This window comes from Petaurus breviceps, unplaced genomic scaffold, assembly GCF_028583685.1.
Source record: "Petaurus breviceps papuanus isolate PSGF00001 unplaced genomic scaffold, PetGlider_PUasm1.0 98, whole genome shotgun sequence".
In the NCBI taxonomy this organism is placed as follows: Eukaryota; Metazoa; Chordata; class Mammalia; order Diprotodontia; family Petauridae; genus Petaurus; species Petaurus breviceps.
In genome coordinates this window covers 36,837,377-36,849,533 of record NW_027187460.1, presented here as the reverse complement: position 1 = coordinate 36,849,533, position 12,157 = coordinate 36,837,377, and the positions used below count along the sequence as shown (strand labels likewise).

The following is a 12,157-nucleotide window of genomic DNA, read 5'->3' as shown; positions in this document are numbered from 1 at the left end:
CTCCATGGTGAATCCATTTAAACAATATTGTATGAGTTTAATGGTATAAGAGACATGTTTAAGGAGTCTGCCTAAAGCCACATTTTTCATTAGTAAGAAGAGTGTTTCCTAAAATTATGAACAGAAATTAGAATAAGATCTATTTTCTCTACATAGGTAGTTGATAACTATGAAGATGTGGTCTATTGTAGAAATTCACCTATAAAAACACATCTATTGCCTTCTTATATTTTAATCATGGATACCCTTGATGCAAGAACAGACTATCCTCATTAATAATTTATTGAGATTTAAAAGTAGAAATGTCTCTGTAGTTACTGATGTTCCTTCCTTCCTTCCTTCCTTCCTTCTTTCCTTTCCTTCCTTCCCTCCTTCCTTCCTTTTTCCTCCCTTCCTTCCCTCCTTCCTTCCTTCCTTCCTTCCGTTGGATTAAAAAAATTATTGAAATTTCCCTTTTTGCTTTCATGAAAATCACTTGCAAGGGCTTTTAAGATTTGTATCAATTCATTTATTTCAGTCAGTCAATAAACATTTATTAAGCACTTACTATATGCCAGGCACTATACTATACACTGGGGATACAAAGAGAGTTAGAATACATTTTCTGTCTTTGTTTAACTCCAAATCTAATGAGGGAGACAATATACAAATAACTATGCATAACCAACTATATGCATGGGACACATCTAGCCAGTAAGTATTTATGAGGTACTTCTGATGTGTCATGCACTGGTTCACATTTTAGAATTCTTTTGAGGATAAAATGAGATAATATTTTTAAAGCATTTTGTAAACCTTGTTTTATATACATAACTCAAGTTCCAAAGTTTACTGATATGAGACTCTCTCCATTGGTGAGATCAATGCTCTCTGCCTGCATGAAGGGTGTGGAAGAATTGGCAAGAGGCAGAGAGAAGAGAACTTCCAGTCTCTTCTTTATGATTTTTGATTCTTCAGGCTCTGGGTTCTGCAGTTGCTTCAGGGGTTTCTGGTTTCAAGAGAAGATGGAAGATGCCAACCCCACTTCATGTTGCTGAAAGGAAAAGATTGTAGGGAGAATGAGAGGAGCTGACAGTCTCCCTCAGGTCTCTGTCCTCTGCTTCTACTCTGGAGATCTAGAGTTGTTCTCTTAGCCTAGAATTCCCTTCTAATATTTTCCCCTAATGAATTACTGTTTGCTCTTTAACTTTCAACTCAAATGTTAACTCTTACTTTGATTTCTTCCCTCATCCTTTGGTGGTAATGAACCCCACTCTCAGACTTTAAACAATACTTTGTCACAAAACTCTCCAAGGTAATTTGTTGCATTTGTTGAGTCTCTATTTTATCTTTCCCCCTCCCTAGAATGTAGGCTCCTTGAGAGCATGTTGTGTCTCAGACCAACTTTGCATTTCTCCCAATAAAAAGAACCATCCTCTCTATGAGGAGTCATTTAATAAGTACTGGTTGTATTTGTATTTTAAAATCCATTTACATTTGTTTGTTAATCTGCTTCCTATTTCAACTTCAAATGTTCTTGCAGTAATATGACTCAGTAATCAGTACCAAGATCTCTGCAGGTTTATTTTCACCATGCTACTTTTCACTATTTGGTGGAGACAATGTAACACAATCTTCCATCATCGTTTTCAATATCAGTACCAAGATCTCTGCAGGCTTATTTTCACCATACTACTTTTCACTATTTGGTGGAGATAGTGTATTCATCACCACAAAGAAGAACACATTGACAGCAGGCAGGGACCAGAAGGAGTCCCTGGAAGGTTTGAGGCCAGCTATAGAGTTTGAGAATGCATCTCTCCCTAGTTAGCTGTCTTACAGGGAGGGAAAGGAAACTTAATTTTACCACCTAGGAAACAGCTAATTAGTTACAAAGCAGGCCCTCAAAAAAAAAAAAAAAAAGAGTTATGGGGCCAGTGAGGAGAAAAATGAGGCCAGTTCATCTATTTTCTTCAATCACTCCTAGAGCTTCTCCCATAGTGCAGTGCTAACTATGAGAAGATTGGCCCGATAGAGCCTGAGGAAGTACACGGGTAGGAAATATAAAGGGTGGCCATCAAAGTCTTCCTCCTTAGGATGCCATGCCAAGAAGAAAGCCTCCAAAAAAGCCTCCAGTCACAAGAACGTTTTTCTTCACAAATGTGACGACCTCCTCGGCTTTGCTCTTCACCTCTGTAGGAAGCTGGTTGCTCCTTCGGATTTTCAGCTGTTCCTTAGCTTTCTTCATATCTTTCTCAACTCGCTGCCAGTCTACCTTGATATAACCAGTGTGGTTTGCGATCTGTAATAGGAAAAATCCACCACCCACTGCTGTTGCTGCCAGTTTTCCAACTTTCTGGAAGATAAAACCTGTGCACCAGCCAGTGACCCCGCCTATCAGGAGCTGGGTGGCCACACTGTACTTCTCCGCAGAGGGTCCTGAGTCCTGTCCAAACATCTTCCTCCACCATGGCGGCTTTTTAGCAAATTCAGCAAGGTCAAGGGTGTCAAAATTCCCATCAAATTTTGGTTGGTTCGAGGCGGCCATGTCGTCGAGCACATCTTGCGAGGAAGAGCGTTGGGGTTCCGAGCGGTGGGAGGTGGAGCGCCGTGAGACCGAGGCACGTGGTACAAATGTTTCCATTCCTACTGCGGCTGGGAAAGAGGCCGCGGTGGGGGCGGGGACCGGGACTCCAGCACGAGCCGGCCTATGTCACAGAGGCGTGGTGGGGCTCTGCCCGGCTGTCAGCCTAGCCACCTCTTCCTATTCGTCCTCGTGGGGTAGTCTCTATGAGGCCCCCAAGCCCCGCCATTGCCTCACCTCTGCTCCCCTCTCCCCAAGGCAGCCCTTCTAAACTTGAACTCTTAATAAGTGTCATTCTTGGATGTTCTGACTGGCAAAAATATTAAATGATTAATTATTAAAAAATATTAAATAAATGTATATAAAATATATATATATATATATATATATAAATATTAAATAAATATTAAATTTTCTGAGCACTTTTAGCCTCCTTGGCATGGCAAGCATTTGACTTGGGTTAAAAGTCTCTAAAAACTTTGCTAGCATGGATATCTTTATTTTGTCCAAATTTCCTATTTTTTGAGTGTTATCCAGGTTCATAACTTTAGCAACATCCCTTAGCCTTTTTCATTAGTCCCCACATCCTATGAATTTCCTTGTTAATTCTACCTTCCTTATCTCTCATCTCTCTCTTTTCTTCATTCACCAAGTCATCACCCTAGATCAGGCCTTAATCATCTCTGACCTAGACTATTATGATCACCACCTAATAAATCTGCCCTGCATATCCTCTCACCCTTCCCCAGTCTGTGATAGACATAGATGCTAAAATAATCTTTATAAGGCATAGACCTGTCCTTGTCATTCTTCTGAAAAACGCTCAATTTTTCCCCATTTGCCTCTGATAAAATACAAATGACTAAGCCTTTGTGGCATATGATTTAAGATGTTGCACTTATTTTTTCTGATATTAAAATAGCAAAAAAAACCTCTAATCCCAAATACCAAAAAACAATACCAAAATACCCAAAATAGCAAGTTTTAAGGCGAGAGAAAGAGGCATAGGCAGTAATATTTCTAAGCACAAAATGCTTATTGTGATGTTTTGAGTTGTACAATGTTAGGATTCAGACTGATATGTGGCTTATTAGCATAGACTCTTTCCTTACATTATATAAGAATATGCCTTTACTCTTCAAGTTGTCCTGAATCAATCTTCTTAAAAGTCAAGCATTTGACTTTTCCTTCTTGGGTCTGGAAACAAAAAGATGTGATGAATATGTAATGGGGCCCTTCTGGGGAGCCATGGAGTAGTTTTGGGGGAATGCTTCTGGTCATATAGTATCCCAGGGCCATAAGGACATGGATGTGGTAGGCCCTTGAGTCCCTTGATTCAATCACCCGACCTATCTCTTACTCCCAGTGTGAGCACTGGGGGTAGATATGAGGTGTTCTAAAAATAAAGAAAATCTACCTCTGTAGACAGAGATCCCCTTCATGAAGGCTATGTTCTAGTGAAAATAGACTATTATTTGTTCTCTGAAGTACATAGTCCTAGAGGCCTGAATTTGAATTCTGCCTGAAAGTTTTACTAACTGTGTGACTGTGGGTAAATCACTTAATTTCCCTGAGCCTCAGTTTCCTCATTTGTAAATTTGGGAAATACCCATAGCACCTACCTCATAAGATTATCATGAGGATGAGATGAATACACACACACATACACATACATACATGTATAGGTATGTATATATCTATATATACACACATACAAAAGTGATTTGCAAACCTTACAGAGTCATAAATTTTAGCTATTTTTATTATTAGTATAGTAAGAGTCAGTGTGGTAGAGAGGATAGGAAGGTAGAAACCAGGGACACTTAGGTTCAAGGCGAGTCTCTGACATACACTAGCTGTATGACTCTGGAAGGTCATTTAAACACATACTGCTCTTGGCAACTCACAAAGACTGCAAATTGAAAATAATAATAATAGCAATAATAGCTAACCTTTATATAGCACTTTCTATGTGCTAGGAATGGTGGTGGATGTTTTATTATTATTGTTATTTAATCCTCACAATAACCCTGGGAGATGGATGATATTATCCTCACTTCTCACCTGAGAAAACTGAGGCAAACACAGTAGGTATCTGAGGTCGGATTTAAGGTCAGGTCTTCCTGATTGCAGGCTAAGTGATCTATCTTCTCCACCACCTAGGTGCTAACTGATATTGGTAGAGGGTGTTTCCTTACCTGGAAGTTCCCTTTATCAATGGAATCATAGGACAAGTCTCTGTATGATAGTATACCCATTAGAATGCTGACAGATTGAGGAATATGTGTAGATCATCAAGGAACTGGAATTTTTAGTACCTTCCCCTTCCTTTTGTGTCACACTTTTACTATTGTGCAAACAGAAGAGGGCTAAAAGAGAATGTGGAACATTTTGTGTTCTTTGTCTCTTTCCTGGTTCATCTGAGCTCAGACCTCCATACTTGGTGGTAGCCATTGAATGGCGAGCCTCTCCATCATTCACTATGCTTGCCTCTGGACAGCAACAAGCTCTGTTGTCAGAGTGGTACTAGGGACACAACATCATAGATGGCATATGAGGAATGAGTGTGGCAGATAGTACATGATTTAGATTTTTAAAGGAAGAAGATTTCACATTAAATGGGGGTAGTTAGAAAAGGAGGACCTTGAGCAAAACATTGAAGAATTGGTTGGATAGGCAGAAAATGGCAATGGTGGTTATAGGGGTTATTATAGATGGGATGGGGAGGAAAGTCACGTAGGCAAATGCACAGAATCTGGAAAATACAAAGCTCCTTTGGGTGGAGAGTGATTGATTATACACTAATTAGATTGAAGATGAAGATTCATACAGGAGAGCAGTGAGAGATAACGCTGAAAACGGAGATTGCGGTTCAATTCTGGGAAACTATATAGGGGAGCGACACAATGGGAAAAGGAGATTTGGGGAGATTAAATCTGTTAACAATATACCCTAGAAGTTGGAATGAATGATCTATTCCTGATATTAACTTTGCATGTCTGTATTTAAAAAAATATTAGTGTTGATTGTGTGTGTGTGTGTGTGTGTATGTGTGTATTAGAGACGGGGGGAAAGAGAGAGAGAGAGATCGAGATTGAAATTGAAATTTCCTAACCCTAAAAATGGGAAGCAAAAAACAAAAACTCTTCTGATTAACTGAAGTATCCAGTGAATTTTCCTTAATTTAGGAGACAGAGTGATCCAATGGAAAACATTCTAGATTTAGAATCAGAAGACCTGGGTTTGAATCTCAGATCTGCCATTTATAATCTGTGCTATTGTGGTCAAGTCATTTCAGTCTCCTGGACCCTAATTTCCTCATCTATGAAAAAGGGGGTTGGGCCATATGGTTTCAAAAGTCCTTCAACTGTAAGTATTCTCTTTTTCCCTTTGAAAGTGATGCTGTTGAGAGTTTTATTTCCCTGTAGAGGTGTGTCTGCTTGATTCTACTCATGAACCACATCTTTTGCCCAGTTAATGGGAGAACAGCCTCTGGGCTGGTCAGCAGCTGTATTCATTTCTTGGAAGGGTGCATTGCTGTTTCTGGCTCAGCCTCATTTCATCAATGCTACAGGCCTGGCTCTGCTCCAAGTCCACATTGGTGGGGAATCCATCTGGCTCTTTCATGCTATAGCTTGCACATAGATGGCATTAATAGCTAACTAATGTGGATCATCTTCAATCTGTCTTCCATTTTATCCAATCCTTGGGGATGGTGCCTGTCAAAGTTAGTGATAACATTTTTCCATCTATGCTGCAGTTTATGATCATGGATCATTCCATTATACCTTTTGTAAATATAGCTTACAGGGCACCGTCCCCATCTGGTGGTCTTCCTAGGCCTTTGGACACTCTTTAACTGGCTTCTTTTTTGTTTGCTGGGTTTTTTAAAATAAATTTTTATTAGTAATCTTTTTTTAAAATCAGATATACTTTGCAAAGTATCTCTTCCTTCCCCCTCTCTGAGACAGAAATATCTTATACAAAGAAGAAAAAGAAAAAGCTTGTTAAAACTATTTGAAAAAAAGTTTGTTAAAATTAATCATCATTTTGAAAAAAAAATCTGACGTTACATGTAATGTTTCCCATGGTTCCCCATCTCTACAACAAAGGTAATGAAATGATTCTAAGCTTGGTCATTATAATTTCATAATCTTCAGGGCTGATTGCTTATGGGGGTGAGGAACCTGGGGCCTCAGGTCACATGTGGCCCTCTTGGTTCTCAAGTGGAGCCTTTTAATTGAGTCCAAACAGATCAGTATTTGTTCTGTAAAATTTGGACTTAGTCAAAAGACCCCACCCGAGGACCTAGAAGGCCAAGTGTAGCTGCCAGGCCACAGGGTCCCTACCCCTGTTAGTTGTTATTGTTTTTTCCATTTACACTATTGTAGTTATGGTGTATGTTGTTTAAAGTATCTTTGAAGAGGATTCTTATCAACTGACTTTCAATTGACCTAGGGAGGTTGGTTGGAGGTAACCTCTGCTCCTAACAGCATCCTGCCTAAGGTGACTTAGTGAAATCAACAAAATAAGCCAGTTAATAAGCTAGGTGGCGCCATAGTGCATAGAGTTCTAGGCTGGGAGTCGAGGAGACTCATCTTCCCAAGCTGAAATATGACCTCAGAAACTTACTAGCTGTGTGAACCTGGGCAAGTCACTTAACCCTGTTTGCCTCAGTTTCGTCATCTGTAAAATGAGATGGAGAAGAAAATGACAAACCACTCCAGGATCTTTGCCAAGAAAACCCCAAATGGGGTCACAAAGAGTCGGGTATGACTGAAACAACTGAACAAAATCAATGAAGTATTTCTTAATCATTGGCTACTAATCACCTAGTGTCTTAGCTTCTTCATTTGAAGTATGAAGGACTGGACTGGATGGTGTCTAAAGTGACTTTTAGTATGTGCCAAGCATTGTGTTAGATGTTGGGGATATGAAGATAAATATGAAACTGCCTATGTCCTAATGTCTCTCATTGAAGCCATATAATATGAGTATATAGAAAATATACACCAAAAATAAAAAGTCAAAATTTAATTGGTGGGGAAGGGGAAAGCAGAAACTATTGTGGGTAGTGGAGACACGCCACATGTAGAAGGTGATGCTTGAGTTGAACTTCTGTTGAAACAGAAATTTTTAGCAGCAGAGTGAGATATTTTACATATCTATCCTTCATTTAAATTATTTTTTCCAACCTCCTTTCAATATACGTGCCTCTTCTACTTTACTTACCCAGGTGGTTATAACGGGAAATAGAAAGCTGCTTTTGGAGAGGTGACTTTGTTTTCAAAGGCCTCACAGGTCATGGGCATATTAAAAAAAATCCTAACTTCTATCTTCTATCAATTAGTTAGTCAATGGGCATTAATTAATCTTTGTGACAGGCAGAGTGCTAAGAGCTGGGGATACAAAGAAAGGTAAAAATATAGTTTCTGTCCTTGAGGAGCCCGCCTTCAAATGGAGGATGTGGTATGTAGATAACTATATACATACGAGAAGATACAGTGGTAATGGGAGATCCTAGGGAAGGTACTAGCCCTCCTAGAGAAAGCAGGATTTGAACTGAGTCTTGAAGAAAGCTAGGGAAACTGGGAGGAGGAGGTGAAGAGGGGAGGCATTCCAAACATGGTACTTGACCAATGAAAAGACCCTAAATCAGAGATGGAATATCATGTTCAAGGAAGACCAAGTGGGCCAGCATACCAGATCAAAGACTACAGAGAGGGTAGTAAAGTGTAAGAAGACTGGAAAAGTAGAAGAGGGGCAGACTGTAAGGGACTTTAGAGTACAAGCAAGCCACTGGAGCTGAGTACCCTGGTATAGGTGAGGTGACATGGTCAAACCCATGTCTCTTCAAGGCATTTCTCATATTAATTTTCTATGTAATAATGATAACAATTGTCATTTATATACTGTGTCAAAGTTTGCAAGGTGCTTAATATAAATTATTTCACAGGAGCCTTACAAAAAACCCCACTAGGCAAATACAATAGATATTAACACCTTCTGTTTGAAGATGAGGACACTAAACCCCACCTCAGGGAAATTAAGTGACTTGGTGATCCTTGCCCAGTTCCTAAGTGGCAATGATAGGATTTGAACCTAGTTATTCCTCACTCTAGGTCCCATGCTCAGTCTCCTAAGTTATATGAACCTCGATGACTATACTTCTCTCTAATCCAATATGAAACACTTTAACAAATATAATTTTATGAGTTTGTGTCACAGGCTTTACCAAAGGCCAATTATAAAACATCTATTTCATTTCCTAGAACCATTGATTTTCTAATTCATTGGCAAAAATCTATTATTTCAGCCTGACAGAATATTTTCTTTATAAATCCGTCTTATCTTTTGTAAATGATCTTATTGTGTTCTATCTATTTAAAGATTTTCCATCTTACTATAATTCTTTCATTATTTTACTGAGGCAGTGTTCCTGAATTAAAATAGCTGGGCTCAGCCTTCTTACCTTCTCTGAAGAATGGTATCACATCTGCTTTTCTACTAATCTTATAATATATTTTGAGTGCTATGTTTGAAAACAATTATAACCAATTCAGTAGACACTTGCTAATTCCCTTATTAGCTTAGGATGCATATCATCCAGACCAAATTGTTTATGTTCCCATTAATTCTAAGTATTCCCTCACCTGCATTTTGCCAATAGTTATTTTGCAATGTCTCCATTACTTTCTTATTGTGCAAATTTATTTTTCTAATTTGACTTGGTAAACATGGGTTGAAAAATGAGTACAATTGCTCAGCCAAGTTTAGAGCCATAATAATTTAGTGCCCCATCTTCATTATTAGCAGACTTATTTTCTGTAGAGTCTATATTTCTCCCCTGGTAGGATTGTGAAAACTCTTTATCTTTCATTTTTTCCCTTTGCTTCTGACTAGCATTAATTCTATTCTGAATTTTCATTGACTAGATCAATTCCTGCTATACCTTTGTGGATGGAGTAGGTGTTTTTGTCCTTTCTTTCTCAGCCCCTCCCTATGGGACCATAAAGTAAATTATGGACATTAATTTTCATGTCTTAGAAATGAAACCATTGAAAACTGTTAACAGGAATTTAATAAATGACTGATCATTGGCCTTGATAAGAACTTAAACCTTTTAATACCGGCACTTTTAAATCCTGTCATCACCTATGAAAAATTTTCTCCTGGTCTTAACTGGTCATTATAAACACTAGTTAGGTTATATCAGATGTAGGAGTGTGGAGAAGGAGAAGAGAACCTATCTGTGAATCTCACCACTGACATCAAGTCTAGCCTAATAATGTAAAGCTTATAGAAGTAGTTGTGTGATTGGAGTCGTGTAGAGAGGTTTCTGGTAAACATAGTAATTAGTGATATTAATAATTCTCCAAAATCTCTCTCCCCCCCCCCTCTCCCCCTCTTCCTCCCATCCCCCCTCCCCCTTTCCCCCCCCCTCTGACTTTTCACAGGATTGTTGTGAGGATCATAAGGAATAAACTTAAAGAGAAGGTGCAGATGAAGTGGCAGCATGGCATAGGGACCAGGTTGGCATATATTTTACATTTATCATATTGTGTTATACTGTTGTTCTGGAGAACAATGGATGCTGGTTCCTAAGACACAGAAACAATTTCCAAGGCAAGGAATAAATATAGATGATGCCTTTAGTTTTTGTTTCAGGGTTATCTTCCCTTCAGTGAGGATATCTTCCAAGTTGTATCCCTTCCCTCTGTATTCTTCCTACCCTCTTGCTCCCTTCTTTTCTCTTTCAGGATATCTTCATTTGGATCCCTTTGTCAATTGGCCCCATAAATATTCTTTCTTTTTTCTCTTAATGACTCTCAGATATGTTGAGGCTTCTGAAAAACAGTAGCCTTATCTCCATCTTGCAGCATAAAGACATTGATTTATCTGTTTGGTCTTTCTAGACTATATATATTTGTTTGCCTTCCCTAACTTTCTTTTATGAATTTGCATTTAAAATTCTGCAACTTCTATCTCAAAGTTTCTTAATAGGAACCAAGGAAATCAAAATTTAAAGTCCTTAATCCTATTATAAGTCCATTTCCCCCTTGACATTTGTACTCACCTTTAAGGAATATGTTATTCTGGTATGTAAAACTAGTTTTCTTTGCTTTTCAGGATATCATATTGTGAGCTACTCCTTCATTTCTTGTGGTCAATGAATAGTCTTAATTAAATTTTTTTTTTCTTTTTGAAGGGCAGTTAGGGTTAAGTGACTTGCTCAAGGTTGCACGGCTAGTTTGTTTTTTTTTTTTTTGGTGTTAAATGTCTGAGGTTGGATTTGAACTTGGGTCCTCCTGACTCCAGGGCCGGTACTGTATTCACTGTGCTACCTAGCTGCCCCTGAATAGTCTTAATTAAGACTGCTGTGAAGGTCCTTGTGTGAATACTCCTGGAGGTTGTTTGGAAGAATCTTTCTTTAATATAGTAGTTTTACTTTACTATGTTTCTAAGGGAGTAAATTTGGGGATCTTCCACCTTGCATTCTATGGATTCAGTCAATATGTATTTTGTCTTCTGTTTCCTATACTATTAGGAAATTTACTTGCATAATTTTATGAATTATGATATTCAGTCTTTTGCCATTTCACAATTGACTGAAAGATGTTGAGAATATAAGACCCCACTATGCTTATTGTTTTTCTTTATGAAAAAACTATTTGACTTAGAAGAGCAAAACATTGCCATTCAGTCTTTTTTATAAGAAGGTCTCTCCCACCTATACATCAGAATAATTTAGGATTCATTGAAAGATGCAACAATAGAAATAACACTTCCCAAAGAACCTGTGATTATAAACACAAGATGAGGCGTGAAATGGGGAGAGGTATGCTCTCCAAAGGTGTTCATCATGTGATGGAGGAAATCCAGTTGAGAGTCCAAGTTGAAGAGGGATTCCTTATGATTAATGAGGTTCTCCAAATACTTCTTTTTATGGATAACATTGTGATGATTTCATTAAACCCTGGAAGACTGGACAGCCTCCTGGGAGATATTTATAATTGCAAGGGAATTTGACTTGGAACAAGAAAGATTAAGTAGATAAAGAATATCTTCTTCTGTTGACTAGATTACAGCACAAGCCCATGGATTTAAGACTGGAAGGGACCTTAGAAGCCATCTAGTCTAATTTTACATATTTTACATATGAGATAACTGGAGCCCAGAGAGGTTTTTGACTTATTCAAGGTCACATAGCTAGTAAGTGGCAAAGCTAGAATATGAACCCATTTTTCTGGCTTCAAAAACAGCACTTTTTATGTGTCACTATTTGTGTGGACAATCTGTAGAACTTGTTCATCAACACACATATCTTTGGCAGACAATAGAGAGAGACAATAAATTGGATCTAGATTTGAACTAGAGGAGGAGAGTAGGCCAAATTGCCTTTAGGAATTGCAAGCCTCCTTTAGTTTCCTATGGCAAGGAATGTCTATTAAAAAAATTCTAGGGGCAGCTAGGCTGTGCAGTGAGTAAAGCACGGGCCCTGAAGTCAGGAGGACCTGGGTTCGGATCCAGCCTCAGACACTTGACACACACAAACGCACAAAAACACTAACCATGTGACCTTGGGCAAGTTAT

General features: G+C 38.6%; 1 pseudogene; it reads right to left on the bottom strand.

The window, feature by feature from the left end:
- Nucleotides 1–1,750: 1,750 nt before the first annotated feature.
- LOC138156009 (FUN14 domain-containing protein 2 pseudogene) lies at nt 1,751–2,623 on the bottom strand (annotated as a pseudogene).
- Between the last annotated feature and the right edge of the window lie 9,534 nt (nt 2,624–12,157).